Raw genomic sequence first — 13,713 nt, forward strand, 5'->3', positions numbered from 1 at the left:
GCCTTCAGCCTCCAGCCTTCAGCCCTCAGCCTCCAGCCTTCAGCATTCAGCCTTCAGCCTTCAGCCTTCAGCCTCCAGCCTTCAGCCTTCAGCCTTCAGCCTCTAGGCTTCAGCCTCCAGCCTTCAGCCCTCAGCCTCCAGCCTTCAGCATTCAGCCTTCAGCCTTCAGCCTTCAGCCTTCAGCCTCCAGCCTTCAGCCTTCAGCCTCTAGACTTCAGCCTCCAGCCTTCAGCCCTCAGCCTCCAGCCTTCAGCATTCAGTCTTCAGCCTTCAGTCTTCAGCCTGCAGCATTCAGCCTTCAGCCTTCAGCCTCTAGACTTCAGCCTCCAGCCTTCAGCCCTCAGCCTCCAGCCTTCAGCATTCAGCCTTCAGCCTTCAGCCTTCAGCCTCCAGCCTTCAGCCTTCAGCCTCTAGACTTCAGCCTCCAGCCTTCAGCCCTCAGCCTCCAGCCTTCAGCCTCCCGCCTTCAGCCCTCAGCCTCCAGCCTTCAGCCCTCAGCCTCCAGCCTTCAGCCCTCAGCCTCCAGCCTTCAACATTCAGCCTTCAGCATTCAGCCTTCAGCCTTCAGCCTTCAGCCTCCAGCCTTCAGCCCTCAGCCTCAGCCTCCAGCCTTCAGCATTCAGCCTCCAGCCTCCAGCCTTCAGCCGTCAGCCTCCAGCCTTCAGCCTCCAGCCTTCAGCCCTCAGCCTCCAGCCTTCAGCATTCAGCCCTCAGCCTCAGCCTCCAGCCCTCAGCCCTCAGCCTCCAGCCTTCAGCCTTCAGCCCTCAGCCTCCAGCCTTCAGCCCTCAGCCTCCAGCCTTCAGCCTTCAGCCCTCAGCCTCCAGCCTCCAGCCCTCAGCCTCCAGCCTCCAGCCCTCAGCCTCCAGCCTTCAGCATTCAGCCTTCAGCATTCAGCCTCCAGCCTTCAGCCCTCAGCCTCCAGCCTTCAGCATTCAGCCTCCAGCCCTCAGCTCTCAGCCTCCAGCCCTCAGCCCTCAGCCTCCAGCCTTCAGCCTTCAGCCCTCAGCCTCCAGCCTTCAGCCCTCAGCCTCCAGCCTTCAGCCCTCAGCCTCCAGCCTTCAGCATTCAGCCTTCAGCATTCAGCCTCCAGCCTTCAGCCCTCAGCCTCCAGCCTTCAGCATTCAGCCTTCAGCATTCAGCCTTCAGCCTTCAGCCTCCAGCCTTCAACCTTCACCCTTCAGCCTTCAGCCTCCAGCCTTCAGTCTACAGCCTTCAGTATTCTTCCTTCAGCCTCCAGCCTCCAGCCTTCATCCTTCAGCCTTCAACCTTAGCCTCCAGCCTCAAAACTTCAGCCTTCAGTTTCCATGAACCAGACGTTTCAGCATTCCTTTTTGCTGCCATAGACAAGGATGGTTTACAGTTGCTCGTGAAGAAAATAAAGTAAATAATGAGCCGGACGTTTCAGCATACCATTTGTCTGTCATCGACAAGGATTGTTTACAGTAGTTGCCCTTGCAGGTAAATATATTAAACGATTTTAAGTGACTTATCAGCGGTCCCATGGTGTAATGGTTAGCACTCTGGACTCTGAATCCAGCAATCCGAGTTCAAATCTCGGTGGGACCTGCCGTGGGTTCTTTTTTATTCCAGCTAATGACATACAATTATTATAATACAGTTATGTCTCTTACTTAAAGATTGAACGTGAACAGGATATTTAAAGCATAATCAATACCTACAAAATTGATATTTATTTGTTGGGATCGACGGGTATTGTACATGTGACAAAAAGTACGAGATTATTGTTAAAATAATATTAAAAGCGTAAAAAATAATCGCAATCTGCTGTGAACAACATTCCTGTGAAAAGAACGCTATTATATATATATCTTAGGATAGCCTACAGTTCACAGAGATGAAAGCCACAACCACAAAACCGTACAGTTCCGAAGTTTACCGAAGTGAAATTTTAGGTTAGGTTCCGGTCAGTGCAATAAATAGGTAATAGTTCTTTATTTTCTCCCAGAGAGGGTAATTTAGGTTGGGTTATCGTAACTAAAATGCAAGGTTGGTTAGGTTCCCAAAATAAATTGGTTGTCTGTAAAGTCGGTTTACGGACGATAGTTTAACGTAACAACGTCATAAAAAAACATTGATGAAATGATTGCATACTTTTATGAATAAAATTGAATCATTTTTATTTTAATAATAAAAGAATAAATACTTGAAATTATACTAGTAATCAGATTTTTCAAATGCAAGAACAATTAACCTTTATTGCCGAAATTGTTGTTATAATAAGCAATGAAAACCACATTAACTTTTCACTTCACTTTATAAACAGTCGACGAAACAGTTCACTTGTAGATGACTTGTAATTAATTTTAAAAACTGGCGTTTAGCTATACATTTTAAATATAATTATGAACAATTTTTCATATGAATAAACTGTAATAAAATATCTATCATATATTATATGAATCACGAAAATTTTTAAGCCAATTGTAACATTACTGCACTCGCCGACAGCGTAACGGAACACAGCGTAACGGAACACAGCGTAACGGAACAATGAGCGCAACGGGACACTGCGTAACGGAACAATGAGCGTAACGGGATACAGCGTAACGGAACAATGTGCGTAACGGGACACTTTTTCGTGCGTGCAGCCGGTGTTCATCGATTTATTAGACGTTGTCACGTCAAAAATTATATCCTTCCGTTCGTCATATTTTGGCAAAGCTCTAACTTTTGACGGACGGACGGATTATTTCCATGGTTTCGGCTGTGGCAGTGAGTTGTTACCGGAACACAGGCCTGCGGTGTTTGTGCAGGCCAGCCAGATGTTTGGTATAGTAGCATTGCGGTTCCTAAAACTCATGTCCAAACAATTCAGTCACAACTCGGAATCTTTCAGAGGTAATGTTAATACTATATATGTTCATTAACATGACACGAATAGCAAAATTACATGCATACAAAACTCAAGAGAGGAAAAACACGGATTTTTGGCAGCACGTTTTTGGGAAAATATTCTGATGGACGGATGAAGTCAAGTTGTAAATCGCTTGGCTGAAAGCGTAACGTTGACGGACGGCGGCTACGGGCTACTGTAATTCCGCATTAAAGGCTACAGTTTGTTTTGCTAAGCAATTGCTCACCGGAGTAACTTAAACTTCCAAACCCACACACACACTCCGGGCAGTCGATGGTGGAGCGTTACACGTGGGAAGGTAGGTATGGGTCGTTACCACAACGCCGAAATACCATAACGCGAATGTCAAAATTGACCACAACGCCGATAGCTAGAAAACTGCTGTGTACCACAACGCTAAAATACCAACTGAATGAATTTGTGTGTGTTTCTTAAATGTACCTTAACGCCGAAATGCCACAATCCAACCTAACCTTACCTAACCTAACCTAGCTTAATATAACCTAACCTATCTTAATCTAGCCTAGCCTAGCCTAGCCTAACATAACCTAGCCTAACCTAACCTAGTCTAACCTAACATATTCTAACCTAACCTAGTCTAACCTAACCTTGTCAAACCTAACCTAGTATAACCTAACCTAACCTTTGTGGCAGTCCTGCAATTACATTTATCGGCGTTAGTGTATTTCGGCGTTGTGGTAATTCGGCGTTGTGGTACACAGCAGTTTTATAGTTGTCGGCGTTGTGGTCAATTTGGCATTTCGGCGTTGTGGTGCGTCCCCGGTAGGTATCGATGTTAACGTGTCATTTGTAGGGACTGGAAAAATTGGCGGTTTCAATGACCACTAGGATAGACTTCACGATTCTCTATGTACTCGGGCAACTATCACCTGGTCATTGGCTACCGACTCGGGACACCTGTTTTTACTGCGATTCTTATGATTCGATTCATCTTTTGTTGAGTGTTTGCATTGGCTCAGAGTCCTTCAGGTGAATTGCGGTCCAATCACTGACGCAGCATTAGGCTAAACGAGTTTGAATTCCAGCCTGTCTCGAAAGGAATCCGAAAATTTTTCCGGTCTCTAGTCATTTGCATTGAGAGGAAACGTCTCGCACGCTTGTGTTGTCCTTAGACATTCACCGCAACCAAGCGCTGGAACCAGCCAATCCGGGCTGACACACGGAGCGGGCAGCCCTGAGCGCCCTTGACCGCGCCGTGCCGGGTTCGAACCCCGCGCCCCTCCATTCCACTTAGCTGGTCGGCTTCCTCCCTCGTGATGACGATCCTGCTGCCTGTAGATTTAGAAATATCCTCCTTACACCGAGAGAAGGGATTGGTGTGCCCGAACAATACAGAGTGTCTTGATGTAAGCTTTTGGACATACGCCATTGCTAAGCACTTTTTCTGTAGAAGAAAACTAAAAAATACCCAAAAGACAAAAAACGCAAATTAAGCAAAAAATTGCTGTTGTTAGCAGGATATAGACACCACATAATATTCCATAACAAACAAAGAAAAACAAATAAAAATGGACTAAGATAACGAAAAAAAACCACAAATGATGACAGCACAAAAATATTAAACAAAAAAAATCAGCATAACAGTTGTAACGAGACAAAAACACGACAAAACGAAAATATAAAACAAACAATAGTTTTACAAAACAGAAGAGAACGAAAAAAAAACCACAAATGATGATAGCACAAAAATATTGAACCCAAAAAAATTCAGCACAACAGTTGAAACGAGACAAAAACACGACAAAACGAAAAGACGAAACAAACACAATAGTTTTTCCAAAACAGAAACAAGCGACGTTTCGGGAACTGCTATCTGCTCCCGTCCTCAGGCAGAGACGCACATGGTACGAAAACACAGGTGCGACTGACTCTTTCAAAGATAATATCAATGCCCGGTATGGACCCGGTACGCATATTTCTCTGAGGAAGTTGGAAAATAAATTAATTGATCTATCACAATGTTCAAAGATAATACAGAGTGTCCATGAAATAATGTCCTAGTCTCAATTATATATTGAAACAGTTTAATTTATACTGTTTAAAACAAATCACACATCAAATTGAAGGTAAATTAACCTAGTTTTACTTACAAATGTTTAATATGTGCACCTTTAGTTACACGGCACACATCCTACCTAAAGCCTAATTCTTCCCACTTCTTTGGTTTACAAGTCCGGGGTAATGGAAGCATTAGTCTCTTCAATTCTGTGTCTCAACTCTCACAAATCATTAGGTAGCGGTGGAACGTAGACACGATCTTTTATAAAGCCCCGAAGGAAAAATTAATCGCATGGAGATATGTCAGGAGAACGTGGAGGCCAGCGAAATAGAGCTCTGTTAACGCGATCATCGGCGGATGTTTTTGCCACACGGGGGACCACAATTAAACTTTAAACGAAACGCACGCTGAATTGAAATTACAGATTCAATCTTAGCAAATTGCAGAACATAAAACGCTTTACACTCAGGAGTCGCCATTTTGCGTAGGTGGCGCTTAAAGCAAGAAAACCATAAAGCATTACTCGCGCATGTGCTTATCCAAAACGGTGAAAGTTACTCTTTAATTGTGACCTTGAACCAAAACTCTATAACGCTTACAATTGATACCATTACATTTTATAACTTGGACATTCTTTTATGGACAGACTGTATATATGTATGAATATGGCGAAAACAATCCATACAGTTGATTCAAAAATATATTTTACGGCAGGAAAGATTTTGTAGACCCAACAAAATTGCTTCATTAACTCAACTGTACCTACATTTTGTAACGTGTACAAAATAGACTTTGTCACACGTAAAATTTTGTTAGGCCAATCAAATATTTTGTCAAGTAAAATTTATTTCACAAAAAAAAATTGTTTGTATCCAACAAACCTTTTCATCTGTGTAAATTAAAGCACGCCACTGGTTGAAAAATTATTCAGGGAAATCCGTAAATTTAATTGTATCTCTGAAATTTTACCGCTACTTGAATTTACTTATTTTAAAATCTGTGTTTACAAGACTAATTTTTGAGTACAAAAAACAAAAACCTTAGAAACCGGCAAAGTCCAAAGCATAAACAACCTTTTTTCTTCCACTTGCCTGTCCACACTGCTGGAAAGAGAACACAGAGATAGAAAGTTTGAAACTGCAATGTAAATATTTTTCGTAAATGGAACAGAAATATTCATGTAAAATTAGAGATACATATTTGTAAATTTGTACATTTTCATGAAACAACTGTATCACTACTAAATAGTTTCCGCAGTAATACTGGGTTCGGTTTCTTACCAGGGCATTTATGCTTTGTGTTGTCCCAACACCTCCAATAGTTAAAAGTTATTTGTATACTGTCCCCTGAATAGCTTTCCAGTATAAGTTGCGCACATAACAAGCATGATAGAATAAATAAAAATCAAATTATTGAATATTCCGTTACCTTTCCAATGGCTTAAAAATCTATGCTTGAATGAAACATCAATCAAAATATAAAATTATGCACCGATTTTCGGAATACATACTTAGAATTTGTGACCGTGTATGGTCACGAGACGTTAATTTAAGATTCTACACACAAACATTTAAGGACATGAAGAAGCTTACCATTCATGTTAGCGGGTAGGAAAAACTGACATCTTGTGACATCACGACTCATAGATAGGCTACGGCTGTGTGCGATAAAGACAGTGCACTTTCACACAAAAACCATAGACAAAGTGGAGACTTCATTCCAACACAACATCGAATTCAGTGTTACCAACTCCTGATTCAAGAAGAAGAAGAAGAAGAAATCCCGGAAATCGATTATGTGAACTGGTATGAAGATCCTTCTAGAATATTCTAGAATCATCTCTATTATTTCTAAAAAAATGTTTTCCATGTATGCAAAATTAACCATAGCCATGTGGTAGACAAAGTCACAACATCTTTCTTGTAGTATTACAAACTACATTTTAAGCAAATGGTTTCCAAAGGAATTTTTTTGATATACAGATTTTTTGTCTGTGTGCACGGAATCTTATACGAAGTTTCTGTTATCAGGAACCACAGAGAAGTGTTCGTTTATTCGAGGTGCACTTTTTGTCGGCAAGTCTGTGAGTGACTGGAGTGGTTCCGACAGCGTGGACACAGCCGTGAGTCGGGGTAGTGATTGACACGCCGAGCAGGCGATCATCAGGAGACAGCGCGCTGTTACAAGTTCGAGTCCACTTTCCATCTCACGCCCAAAATGTCGCGGAAAAAAAGACCTTCGCCACTCTTGGTGATTGTAAATTAAACATTAATTGCTATTCCCTTCGTTAAACAGAGTTACTGCCATCAAATGCTATCCATTACAACGTTATCCACAATGCCAACACTATGCTTCAGTTAACAACGTTTCTACGCAAAAATTTCGTCTCGGATGATGGGGAGGGGGTTAGAACATTTTTGCATGCTGCTTGCTTTAGTTATTTCCTTTTGTTTGTGGTAATTGTATATATTTTAGAATTTTTGGGGTAGGTGGGGTTAGATAAATATACCCCCACACATCTCCCGCCACACACTACGGTCCCCGCTGCCTTCAGCCAATGTTCTGGCTGTCCCGAAATCATGGCGCAGACCATCAGGTGGACCAAAAGCTACTTAAAGCAGTACCCATGTAGTGATGTATGCATTGCCACCCGGTGATTTTAAATGTGAAATAAATACTATCATGCGTGATTCGGCCATTTTTTCGTAATATTACTATCAAACAGACACAATGCTGTTCGTTACTACGAGAAGAACATGGCTACAAAATATCACTAAAACGGTATTGTATATGTGTGTGCGTGTGGTTTTTTTTAATGTGTTTGATTATTTAAAACTTAGAAACACAAACCTAAAATATATTTTTTCATGCTTTAATATTTTTCGTATTTAACAAACGGCAGATAGGCCTTAAAGTTTAGCACACGTTTGGCGTCAAAAAATCCTTTAGTGTGGTCGTGTATAACTGCCGATAACGATCACTTTAGCAAGACGGTAAGCTCTTGAGCTCACCATCTATTCGTTGTCGCATCGCGCTTATCACTTTACTCTATAGTAAAATAGATCAAAATATGCTGCATGTACTCCTGTATTTTTTAGTATTGAGTATCAGAAATTTCACACCAATGATATTATGCAAACACCACCGATTTCAGCCACTTTTTCTCTCTCATATATATATATATATATATATATATATACATAAATACATACACACACATTATTTATACTGAAGAAATGCCACTTATTTCTGGCCATTAAATTGTGCAACTTGGTCTCGAAAATATATATTTGAAGTTAAATCTTCTTACGTGTGAACTTTACAAAGGGATCTAAGAGGTCAACATAAGACTTACAAGCAAAAGGATGTTATAATTTAATTTTTAAAAATTTTTCTAACGGTTTCCACATCACAAACACTAGACAACGATCACGGAAAGCATTCAGTCAAAAATATAACGGGTTTGGAACCGTGTCTTCATTTATGGCCTCTTTTATTTAAAACCAGTTGTTGCATCCGTTTTTCCTGGGTTAGAGAGCTGTTGTGTTTCAAAACGTTCGTGTAGTGAGTTGTTTCCCAGTATCTTCATCACTTTGATAAATAGTCGAGAGTAATAACATAGCCTAGAATAATTGTGTGTTAAGAAGTACAGACTATAAAACCAAATTATAGTCGGAACTTTAAACACCGTCACGGTACTCCATCTATAAAAAAATGTATAACTAATTTATTGTTTTATCCGTTGAAATTCCATCGGCGATTTTAAAGCACATTTTCTAAGAATTTTCTTTTTATTTCAAATACACATAATACTGAGCTAATTTTTGTGGTGTTATTATTGCCATTCCAGCATTATATTTTCGAAATGATATAGTGGCTAATACATTTTACTGATACTAACTGAATTAAAGAACGAACATTATTTTGTGTCACATGAACTTAACTCTAATACAATTACTGTACAGTTTATGTTACGATATGCTGTAATCAACTATAACGAACAGATGAAGTACCCAGTTATCGAGTCAATAGGCAACGTAAGCTGCAGACAGACAGTATTTGCTTCTTCAAATGAGCGACCCGTAACCATCTGAACTGTCATGATGTGACTGTCCCGCCTCGTAAACTCGGCGCTTGCATGTATCAGATGAGGAGCCGAAACTGCTGTTGCGTACAGCTGATACCGTTTTGCAAACATTGTGACTGAAACAGTTATTTTTAAGTTTCTAGTTGTGTTAAATATATCGTTGTTTCGATAAGGACAAGGCATTCTACGTATAAATTATTATGTTAATTTAATAATCGTAACAGGTTCAAAGGTCGTCTGCTTATATCTCCAACACGCATTATAATGAATTATCTTTGAAAGATTTGTGCAATGAGAGTGCATGACTTGATGTAAGCTTTTGGACATACGCCATTGCTAAGCACATGTATGTCTGTAGAATAATACTAAAAATACCCAAAAAACAAAAACACCAATTAAGCAAAAGTTGCTGTTGTCAACAGGATATTAACACCACATAATATTCCATAACAGGAATATGGTCAACAAACAAAGAAAAACAAAGAAAAATGGACTAAGAGAACGAAAAAAAAAAAACCACAAATGATGACAGCACCAAAATATTGAACCAAAAAAAAAATTTTTTTGGGTATTTTTTAGTTTTCATCTACAGACATACATGTTCTTAGCAATGGCGTATGTCCGAAAGCTTACATCAAGACATTATAATGAATTACTGGCAGGCAGAAAACATATGTTATTCCTATACTGAAATTTAATGTAAGAGCTTTGATTATTTCATTCATTCATTGCACTAAAGGCTAGACTCAACTTGTCTATATTTAATCAAAAACTTTTAGAATTCTCATTGGTCTATAATAATGTCGCAATTTTTTCCGAGTTACACGTGGTTGGGTAGTCACGTCTTCACTTGTTTTATAATTGGCTCGGGGTAGTCAAGGTTATCTCGAGAGTAATGTGGGCCAGGCATCAACGGGAATATTTCTGTGTGCATCAAGTCACCTTTGCTACCCAGTGGATCTGCATACAAATTGTGGCTCTGCGGCCTATATTGTTCCGATGATATGCATTTCTTAACGTGAGTAGGCACACCTTACTCACAGGCACTGAGTCAGACTGAAATTAATTCAGACATCCGACTTTCATGTTTCGAAACGAATCTTCTAATAAACATCGACGGTTGAACATGAACTCACTTTTTACACGATGCTTAAGGTGATCTAATTAAGTAACTGAGAACCGGTGTGCTTTTCATGGACTGCCTGCTCCTGTAGTAGTATTTTCCTCACGGGTTTGATCAACTCGAATAACTCAGTTGTGTCGACCATGCCAGATAGGTATGGTCCAATCAATTGCACAAACAAACAAAAACTAACTCATAATTGTATCCTGTCGAAAATAGTGCTGTTCAAATACAGTCCCTCGTTCATCTTCGTTTTATGATGTGTAACATCTCAGCTCTCGTTTACGGAATTTGACAGGAGTAATTTCGTGAACGGAACGGAAATGTGTAACCACGGTGCTGATATCTGTGACGGATGGCACGAACCAAAGTTCACAAAGCCAAAGGAATTCTTCATAATATTAACTGTTTAATAACTTCTTACAAAATAGGCAGTATTTTAATAAAATTCCTTGTCGAAAATCAGGCCAAAAGCCGGAATTTATTATTTTTTCAAGTCATTTCCACTTTAATCAGAGCCGTTTCAATATAGCGTTTAACCTTTCCTTCTGCAAATCGAATGATTCAATAGTCTACATATCTGCTTCTGCAACGAATTCTAATGGTGGATGTGATTCACGTCAATAAATCTAGTTGGAAAAAACAATTTTCGTATATTTATCACGCTCGGCATAATTTTAAAGAATTCTCCGTTAAATATAGTTTCCGAGTTTCGTATTATAAGTATATTTTCCAAACGAGAACACAAGAGTTTGCTCATTATCGAGGTTGGATGTTAAATATCTCTGTCGAGTACCGATAAACTCGCTCACAACGTTTTTTTTATTACTGTACATTTATACCAATACTAGCTTTTACCCGCGGCTTAGCTTGCATCGAAGCCATTAAATAAGTATCAGAGATCATTACAATATAAATGAATAAATAAAATATATTTCTCTGTAACAAAAATAAATAATTTGGAATTTGGAATTTTGACCGTCGATAATATAGTGCAACGGTATTACAGTACTCAGGGTTGGAACTTCATAACTGGAATGCTAGATGGCGTTAAAGTAGCTAGATTTTGAGATTTTTTGACAAACATTTTTTTATCTTTCGTAAAAAAATATTTTTTTTTCAATAAAATTTATCCTATGTTACTTCTAATACCTCCAAGAAAATCTGTACAAAGTTTCATGATGATCGGTTAAGTAGTTTTCGTGTGAAAGCGTAACAAACAAACTTACATTCACATTTATAATATTAGTAGGGATGTCTTCCTTTTTAATCATTATCCGATCCAAATATTGTATTCTGGTATTTACTATGCCTCAAAGTCCATGCAAGATAACCTTGCATTTTTACATAATAACGACCACTTGCGTGACATTGTACAGCTCACAGATAACGTCAGTGACATCTGGTGACACTAATTGCAACCAGACATAAGATTCAAGCGAGCTATCGTGATGATTTTACAGGAACCGCCTTACCTAGCCGCACGAAAGTAAAACACGAATACAATGTCTTTTTTTTTTTGTAAATGGGATAGAAATATTAGAGTAAAATTATATATATTTGTGAATGTATACATTTACATAAAAAAAAACTATATCACTACAAAAACTGGGCATTTATGCTTTTTACTGTTCCAATACCTGCAATAGTTAAAGTTATTAGTAAAACGTTCCCTGAATATCTTTTCGGTATTAACTACGCACACAATAAGCTTGATAGAACAAACAAAATAAAGCCAATCTGTTTAATCTTTGGTTATATTTTCCATGGTTTAAGAAAAAAAAATCATGCTTGAACGAAAAATAAATTTAAATAAAAAATTGTGCACCAATTTCAGTACGAAATACTCAGTACTATATCGAAAGGCGTATTTCATACAAGTATGGAAAAATAACCAAAGCCATGTATTGTACGAAGTTACAATATCGTTTTTTATAGTATCAAAAACTATTTCTTGCCGTAGGTTTTCCAAAGGAATCTTTTGTAAAAGTACAGGCAAATGTTGTCTGTGTACCGGCGGCAGTGCACTTAGAGACAAAGACTTAACTCCCCCCCCCCCCCCTCCTCGGGCCCTAGGGCCAGACAACGATACCCCCAGAAGGGGTTGCACGGAAAATAGCTTCATTATCTTAAAGCTGGTGGAGAGGGATGGATTTTTTAACACTCCAGTTGATGCATTAGCAGCCACCCGGGCAGACAATGCCGGCAGGGGGAAGGGGTTGGTTCCGGTCCGCGGGAGGGATTCACCCCTTTATGCCGAGGAGACAGCCAGGGGCGGTATAAAAGAAAGGGGATGGAGTTACCCGCTCACTGGCGGACTGAAAGTACCCTTACTGCTCCCAGCGGCGAGGTTGGAAATATTTCCCTGGGGCCCTCTTTGGATACGACGACCGAACCTTTCAAATGAATCAGAAATTTCAAATCAATGAAGTTAATTATCTTTTTAATAAGCAGCAACCAATAGGGAATTAAGGGAAGCTAAATGGGGACAACTGGCGTTGTAGATGACGAATTAAAAGGAAATCGGCACACACCGCGATGATTCAGAGGCTGCTAAGTGACAAACAGAGTGTAGTTAATGAAGAATAGTCTCGTTTTCCCTACATAAGTTGCCATAAAATTGCTTAGAAATATAATTTTCCCTGTTTAAAAAGCAATAAAGTGGTTTCTGCTGTTTAATTTTTTTTCTTATATCTTCACTAAACTCATATCGAGGTATCTTAATTTTGCTCATATTAAGTTTGCTCGTATTAAGTTTTAATGGAAAATTGTAATGCTATTGACATTTATTTTGCAAACACAAACAGTATTAAGCGTTTTGGACTAAACTTCTCTAATTATATTTGTGACTGAAAGTTGTTAAAATTTTAGTATAGTTATTTTTTTGTTTATTTCTATCAACTCTAGAGTGGCAAAAACTATTTTATTAAAATTAAAATTATAGTATTAGAAATACTAACCAAAATCCCTACATAAATATTAGAATAATTTGTAGTAATATGAAAATTTTTAAGTATCTTATTCATTTATTTATGTTATATATGAAAAAAATGTTTGTTTTTCTAACTTGTTAGTGATTTGTTTACTTGTTTCGTATCGTAATTTACTGTAGGATATAAAAGGTGTTTTCATTTTCTTGGTAGTTATTTTTATTTACGTTAGCTCAGTAGGTAATATAGGTTTTTCTTTTTTTTTTTACCTTGCTTGGTTAAGTTGTAGGCAACGCAAGATGTCTTCACTTGGCGAAAATAAAATAAACGTTCTCAAAATAAATATTCAAAAGAAATTAATCAACTGTAAAATATAAAACTTTTATTGATAGTTGTTTAACCTTTTAGTTTACACCATTTAGTAACATTCATCTGCAACACCAACGCACTGAACTTATATGGTGAATTTCTGCGGGGTGCGTAGCCGCGCGGGATATCGACTCACACCTCGGGCACGCGCAACGCTCCAAAGAAGGCGCCCTGCAGTGAACAGACGGCGCGGTTACGACCTCGACGGACATACGGGCTCCCGACATTGAGTTGTTTACATGCGCACGTCGTGTATTTCACATCTCGTTGGGCTTGTTGTCCGTTAAGTATGAAAGGACGCGGGGAGG

General features: G+C 39.0%; 1 non-coding gene across 1 annotated transcript; it reads left to right on the forward strand.

Moving 5' to 3' along the window:
* The first annotated feature begins 1,495 nt into the window (after positions 1–1,495).
* Positions 1,496–1,567, forward strand: Trnaq-cug (transfer RNA glutamine (anticodon CUG)). The gene has a single exon. It is a non-coding gene; the product is annotated as a tRNA-Gln (tRNA).
* The last annotated feature ends 12,146 nt before the right edge of the window (positions 1,568–13,713 follow it).

Source organism: Bacillus rossius, assembly GCF_032445375.1.
Source record: "Bacillus rossius redtenbacheri isolate Brsri chromosome 4 unlocalized genomic scaffold, Brsri_v3 Brsri_v3_scf4_1, whole genome shotgun sequence".
Taxonomy (NCBI): Eukaryota; Metazoa; Arthropoda; class Insecta; order Phasmatodea; family Bacillidae; genus Bacillus; species Bacillus rossius.